Source organism: Pinus tabuliformis, chromosome 6 (assembly GCF_031772625.1).
Source record: "Pinus tabuliformis cultivar Carrire ecotype Pingquan chromosome 6, CPIR1, whole genome shotgun sequence".
NCBI classification, from domain to species: Eukaryota; Viridiplantae; Streptophyta; class Pinopsida; order Pinales; family Pinaceae; genus Pinus; species Pinus tabuliformis.
In genome coordinates this window covers 1,698,885,286-1,698,893,080 of record NC_142292.1, presented here as the reverse complement: position 1 = coordinate 1,698,893,080, position 7,795 = coordinate 1,698,885,286, and the positions used below count along the sequence as shown (strand labels likewise).

The following is a 7,795-nucleotide window of genomic DNA, read 5'->3' as shown; positions in this document are numbered from 1 at the left end:
AGTGAACAAAGTCCGTCATAAATTAAAGCCAGAAGCCTTTTGATTAAAACTCTGAAATATCAAGCTTTTTAGAGAGTACAAGTCTTTTTGGTACCCCAAAAGCGAGCCCCTATTCCATTACAAACGAAAGAATGTATAGACCAACATATTTCTCAAGCTGTTACAAGTGTTTAGAAAATAAATCTAACAATAAACTAAGAATGAGTAAAATATCTGATCAGTGGCAAGAGATCTAGAAAATCCTTCCTTGATTACTGAATGGTTTCCTTTATTCCTGTGATGGGTTGCTCAAATATTGTCTCAAAATCTCCCTTTAAATCTTAAGTAATCTTCTGCCTACTGATCCTCTGCCACCTATCTTCACCAGCTGTCCTTTATCCTATTTTGGAGGAATATATTTTTCACCTCTTAACTAAATTCTTTACCTTAACATTCTATATTCAACAAATAATTTTCTCATCATCTCAGAGCTACATTATCTACTTCATTTTCCATGTAGAATATCCATAATTAATAATGAGAAGATATTTCTGCTAGGTGTTCGTAATTGAGTTGTTCATATGTTACCTCAACAGGTCACTTACTTTTTTGTCAAGGCACACAGTCCATTCAATTAAACAGAGACAACTCCAAAATTTCACCTTTTTGTCATTGCTGGTCGTAGCTGAAATAGTTGTGAGACCACTTTATGTTGCAAGAGGCTGAGGTGCCTAAACCATATCAGTGATATCCCCATCATGAGCTTTATCTGCTGTCAAGAATTTCTCCAGTCTCAAAACTTAACCATTGTAACATAAAATTAAATGCTACTGTAATGACCCAATCATCTAGTGAGATAGTCATCCCGTCATAATGCAGAACTAACCCCTTTTCATGTTACAAAGGTATTGGTAACTACTTCAAACACTTGGGATCTTCATCAAGATGGTACCAACAATTAATTTTCCATATCAATGCAAATTGAAACCATGAAACTAGATTCTAAACAAAACAAGATCTCCATGCAAAGCTCTGTTTTGTAGCGTCCGACCAGGAACTAAGATCTCTAATAGAGATGCCTCAAAAAAACATGATATTGAAACCTTTCCATGATTCACTTACTGATGAAGAGCTCAGATGGTTTCACCATTTTGTGTAGAATCTACTGTTATACCAGATCCTCAGAATTTAGCATCAGATTTTGATTCAGGTGCGGTTTCTTTTTATGCAACAATTTTGTCAACATTAGGAAGAAAGCTATGTTATTCAAACATTTTCTTCAATTCACTGCTTTTCATTCCCTTGTGCACTTCTTCATCGCTCAGAATGTGAAAGTTACCAAATTGCGAGCCCAAACCTTTCAAAATATTCATAACTTTTCTACTAAGTCCACAACCTAGTTGATCTGGGGTGCCTAATCAATGAGAGAAAGCATGAGATTTTTGCCAATTCCCGACCAGCCTCCGAGTGATTAAACTCATCTGAATAATGTGCAAGTAGAAAGTGCAAATCATCATTAGTGATATTTGAAACAAGATGCACAAGAGCACTATAATTGTGTAGTAGAAAGGAAATTGGTATTCTTCAACTTTCACAAGCTGAAAAGTCATTCATATATCCCTGGTACCTGCTTTTGATTTCTTTGCTTGCATAATGACCTTTAAAACAGATCCCTAAACTTCTCGTTTCTCTTAACTCAGGCTCCTGGATTCTTAGATACATGTGCTTCTTAAAACTCTGAACAATACAGATATATGAATTTCCACCATATCTGTCATTTGCAAAATATGCAGTGTTTAAGGATTCTGCCATGCAAAATTTGAGTAGGAATTATGATGTTAATATCCTGGTCAACCAAAGAATCGAATCTATGCATTAGTGACGTATCCAACAGAAGTGCAATATGTTCATGGCTGAGGATTTTCATTCTCTCCCAAAGTCTTGTAGGTGATTTGTTTACCTAGAGAAAAATACGTTCTTTAGAACCAACCCTACTTTTCTATCTGCTCCGATAATTGGGATATCTTAACATTTGCAAATCTCTTGCCGTCCTTGAGTAAAATTTTCCAATCCCTTGGTAGCATTGCTTTTTGTTTTGAAATGGCACATCCATTATAGGGATTTGACAGATTGTTTCCTTTTGAAGTCAATGCTACCCTCTTATTTTTGTAAGAAGTCTTGAGAACACACATACCTTCGAACCACTTCCAAACTTGCTCCATTGCTGAGGTGGTGTCAGAATTGTCGATACAAGCGGTGCCATGGCTTGAGCAGAACACAGAAGTGCCAATAGGTCTGTATGGGCTTCTCTTTGTGACACTGTCGAAGTATACTACAGGGCATTATTAAGAAGAATCCTAGAAGCCTCTTGAATAGAAAAATATGGGAATTTTCCATGCCAGTATGGCAAAATAACAGTCAAAGGCTCAACAATTCCCTCAAGCGTTGCAAGAAGCATCCAAGGAACAATATCATGCTTGGAAACTACATGCAAAAGGTTTCTTGCCCAATTCTCACGATCAACTGCTTCAACAAGACTTACATCTCCCATGAGAAGGAAATCAAATGTGATACATAAGGGAGAGCTTAGCCTTACGCTCATTTCCAATATCCATAGAATCGGCCGTGACTGTAAAATGCATGATATATCCCTGCCTTCAACTTCACCTCTGAAACTCATTTCACTTGCATTCTTACCCTCAAATCATATAATGCACTGGAAAGCATGTGTGATGTTTACTTTTAAGAGATAATTACGCCGTAAGGCGTTCCCTCTGAGAAAGACATCCCTAAAATGTGACGTGTGCGATCCTGTTCCCTCTGAGAAAGACATCCCTAAAATGTGACGTGTGCGATCCTGAGCCATTGATTATGTGTGTTAGATGATTGGGGTGTTTTCTGCCGTTCGTTTAATCTGTTTTTTTATAGAAAAATGGTTTTTTTCCATGGTAATGGGCCATGAAAGGCCAGGCCTAGCCTGCTGGCAATGAGACTCTTCTGCTGCCGATGAGACTCTTCGCAGAGACTGCCTGCTGGCGATGAGACTCTTCTGCTGGTGATGAGACTCTTCCGCAGAGACTCTTCATGTCTTTCTTCCCTGCTTTGTGGAAAATCTGATGCATTGTTTTTTTTTATTCCTAAAAACACCGTATTTTTCAGGTTTCTGAACGCGCCAGTACATGGAATGGGGCCAGATAAATCATTATAGGAGAAATTCAAGAGCTGAAGCATTCCGAGTTTGGATACAGGGTCGGGAACTGGCCCTGTTATTTTGTTGTGAGACAGATCTATGAACTGAACCAGAAAGAGCGGGTCGCCGATCGATGACGGAACTTAGCCTGCGAGACGATTGAAAGAGAGATTGAGGTACACCAGACCGACCCACTGCGTCATTTGGAAAAGATTTGCAAATGTCAATGTCCTCGGATTTGAACCCTGACAGGGTCTGGTGTATCGTCCTACGTTGGTCAGTTTTTTCACCAATTCACTTGTCTTTACATAACAAGATAATCAATCCATCCAGAGTATGCTTTGAATGTCCAGTAGACTGTATTTTGCAGGCATGGCACTTGCATTTCTCCTTTTCCCATTTGCATATATTGTCCCTCTGTGACCTATTCATAATAACAGAATATCATATTTTTCTTTACGTCCACTGAAAACCATGGAGACCATGTAAGATTTATGAGACTAAGAATTCTCAAAACATAATTTCATTTATAGTCTTGATGTACTTGTATTTTTCAGGTTTCTGAACATGCCAGTACATGGAATGAGGCCAGATAAATCATTATAGGAGAAATTCAAGAGCCGAAGCATTCCGAGTTTGGATACAGGGTCGGGAACTGGCCCTGTTATTTTGTTGTGAGACAGATCTATGAACTGAACCAGAGAGAGCAGGTCGCCGATCGATGACGGAACTTAGCCTGTGAGATGATTGAAAGAGAGATTGAGGTACACCAAGCCGACCCACTGCGTCATTTGGAAAAGATTTGCAAATGTGAATGTCCTCGGATTTGAACCCTGACAGGGTCTGGTGTATCGTCCAACGTTGGTCAGTTTTTTCACCAATTCACTTGTCTTTACATAACAAGATAATCAATCGATCCAGAGTATGCTTTGAATGTCCAGTAGACTGTATTTTGCAGGCATGGCACTTGCATTTCTCCTTTGCCCATTTGCTTATATTGTCCCTCTGTGACCTATTCATAATAACAGAATATCATATTTTTCTTTACGTCCACTGAAAACCATGGAGACCATGTAAGATTTATGAGACTAAGAATTCTCAAAACAGAATTACATTTATAGTCTTGATGTAGTTTATCTCAAAAAGAAAGTCTCAACCTGCAATATGTCTCAACAACCTAGCATTTATATTGCCAGGACCTGTTGGCCCTGGTCAGAACCCACCAGACCTTTATCAAAAAAATTTTTCTTGCAAAATGCTCATTGCATCTTGCTGTTCCCAAATGTGTTTTTCATCCACAGAACCTAATTACCATGATCAAATGGTTTGTAACGCTGATTAATGAATAGTTTTCTCTGCTCTGTGGCCATGGATCTCCCCATTTAATTCCCACTTCAATTTTTCATGTGAAAAGTTTTGATAGTCAGAAACATTTATTTTTGTACCCAAAACTTTCATTAATTCATTTTCAATCTGGGTTAAGATGAATTTATGATAATCCATACACAAAACTTTCATCATTTCATTTTAAATCTGGGTTAAGATGAATTTATGATTATTCATGAATCTGTAAAGCACTTTAAATTTCTAACAATGCATCAATGGTAGTTTGCCAGTTGCCTTTTTCTTGTTTTGAAAGTCTTTTCTACTGACTTAAAAATCATGACTGAGCTAGAGATCATTAATGTCAGAGACTATAGATGACTAATCATGATTTTGCTAACGTTGATATCATGGTCATTAACAGAGTTGTCAATCACAAACCCTTGCAGTCTGAAACAAAAAGGACTGGTGAACTTTTCAAAAGATATTAAGGTATAACCTAACTTCGTATTCTCTTCAACTCTTCTATATACCACTACATTACTTTTTATTTATGATTTGATCCAATAACATAATATTTCATTTTTCATGGGTTACAGGAAACAACATTAGATTTGCAGCAGCAACGCCATGAAAATGGAGCTTTGGATTACAGAATTGGAGGAAGGAGGTATCTGTGTGGGCCAGGCTCCTCCCCACCTCGTTGCACCTCTAAATGTGGAAAATGCACACCATGCAAGCCTGTTCATGTGCCTGTACCCCAGGAACTCCTATAATAGTTGAATACTACCCTGAGGCCTGGAGATGCAAATGTGGCAACAAATTATACATGCCCTGATCTTCAACACCCAACTGATCTTCATGCACATGCAGCTACAGCACATATCATTCATGATCACAGCAATATCTCTCTCTCTATATATATATCTAAATCGTTTATATACTCACTTGTAGGGTTTTTCAGGGCCTAAGCATCTCTCCATGATCTCTCCATGATCTGGTACTAACAGCTTCTCTTGTAACATGCTCGTGTCTTAATTTTAATTATGAGTATAGATCTTTTTGTCTGCGAATACAGAATTGCATTTATAGTCTTGATGTACTTTATCTCAAAAATAATGTCTCAACAACCTGCCATGTCTCAACCTGCAATATGTCTCAACAACCTAGCATTTATATTGCCAGGACCTGTTGGCCGTGGTCAGAACCCACCAGACCTTTATCAGAACAATTTTTCTTGCAAAATTCCCATTGCATCTTTGTTCCCAAATGTGTTTATCATCCATAGAACCTAATTACCATGATCAAATGCTTTGTAACACTGATTAATGAATAGTTTTCTCTGCTCTGTGGCAGTGGATCTCCCCATTTAATTCCCACTTCAATTTTTCATGTGAAAAGTTTTGATGGTCAGAAACATTTATTTTTGTACCCAAAACTTTCATTAATTCATTTTCAAACTGGGTTAAGATGAATTTATGATAATCCATACACAAAACTTTCATCATTTCATTTTAAATCTGGGTTAAGATGAATTTATGATTATCGATGAATCTGTAAAGCACTTTAAATTTCTAACAGTGCATCAATGGTAGTTTGCTAGTTGCCTTTTTCTTGTTTTGAAAGTCTTTTCTACCGACTTAAAAATCATGACTGAGCCAGAGATCATTAATGTCAGAGACTACAGATGATTAATCATGATTTTGCTAACGTTGATATCATGGTCATTAACAGAGCTGTCAATCACAAACCCTTGCAGTCTGAAACAAAAAGGACTGGTGAACTTTTCAAAAGATATTAAGGTATAACCTAACTTCGTATTCTCTTCAGCTCTTCTATCTACCACTACATTACTGTTTATTTATGATTTGATCCAATAACATAATTTTTCATTTTTCATGGGTTACAGGAAACAACATTAGATTTGCAGCAGCAACGCCATGAAAATGGAGCCTTGGATTACAGAATTGGAGGAAGGAGGTATCTGAGTGGGCCAGGCTCTTCCCCACCTCGTTGCACCTCTAAATGTGGAAAGTGCACACCATGTAATCTTGTTCATGTGCCTGTACCCCTAGGAACTCTTGTAACAGCTGAATACTACCCTGAGGCCTGGAGATGCAAATGTGGTAACAAATTATACATGCCCTGATCTTCAGCACCCAACTGATCTTCATGCACATGCAGCTACAGTACATATCATTCATGATCACAGCAATATCTCTCTCTATATATATCTAAATCGTTTATATACTCACTTGTAGGGTTTTTCAGGCCCTAAGCAACTCTCCATGATCTGGTACTAACAGCTTCTCTTGTAACGTGCTCGTGTCTTAATTTTAATTATGAGTATAGATCTTTTTGTCTGCGAATTTTATTTCGTGAAGACACAGAGTTATTGTATTATATTTTATATAATGGCTGATGATCAGGAACATACTGACAATGTAATCAATGCAGAGGAATTGGGTTATAATGTTCAATATTTAATATTTCTGAAATCGACTTATCGATTTGCTTAGCCTCTGTATCTCGAGATTCGAAAATGAGGCTGGCGATTTTGGCAGGATTGTTGGATGTCTGCAAGAAGACCATTGCCAGTGATGGTATTGTAGGCCTATACAGGGGCTTTAGTGTTTCAATTATAGGCATCACTGTATATAGAGGGCTATATTTTGGAATTTATGACACAATGAAACTTGTGATTCTTGTTGGATCCCTCAAGGGAAATTTTCTTGTTAGTTTCATGCTAGGGTGGAGTGTGACAACAATTTCTGGTATTATTGCATATCCTTTTGATACACTTAGATGCAGAATGCTGATGACTTCAAGTGAAGCTACTAAATATAGCAACACCATCCATGCTTTTCAACAGCTTGTACGCCAGGAGGACATCCTTGCCCTCTTCAGAGGAGTAACAACTAATATTATGTTAGGAGTAACAGAGGTTGGAGTTCTTGCATTATATGATCAGCTTCAGCTACTAGTTCTGAGTAAGTTGAACAAGTCAATATTGATATGTAACGGATGCATGGACAGTGTTTGAAAAAATTCTTTAACGGGATGTGGTGTCATGGAAAATTATGATTGTTGGATATACAAAAAATGGGTATTGTCAGGAGGCATTAAGGCTTTATGGCTGGATGCAATGGACAGCTATAGAGGCGGATCATGTTACCTTTGCCAGTGTACTTGGTGTGTGTGCTAGCCTAGAAGCTCTGTAGCAGGGAAACACAGTGGCTTATAAGATGTTGAGACGAAGCATATCCAATTTGCTTCAGAAGATAGGTGCAACAATGAATGATG

At 37.8% G+C, this 7,795-nt stretch overlaps 1 pseudogene; it reads left to right on the top strand.

Annotated features, from left to right (window-relative positions):
• Nucleotides 1-7,034: 7,034 nt before the first annotated feature.
• Nucleotides 7,035-7,535, top strand: LOC149265522 (ADP/ATP translocase ER-ANT1 pseudogene; annotated as a pseudogene).
• Nucleotides 7,536-7,795: the final 260 nt, after the last annotated feature.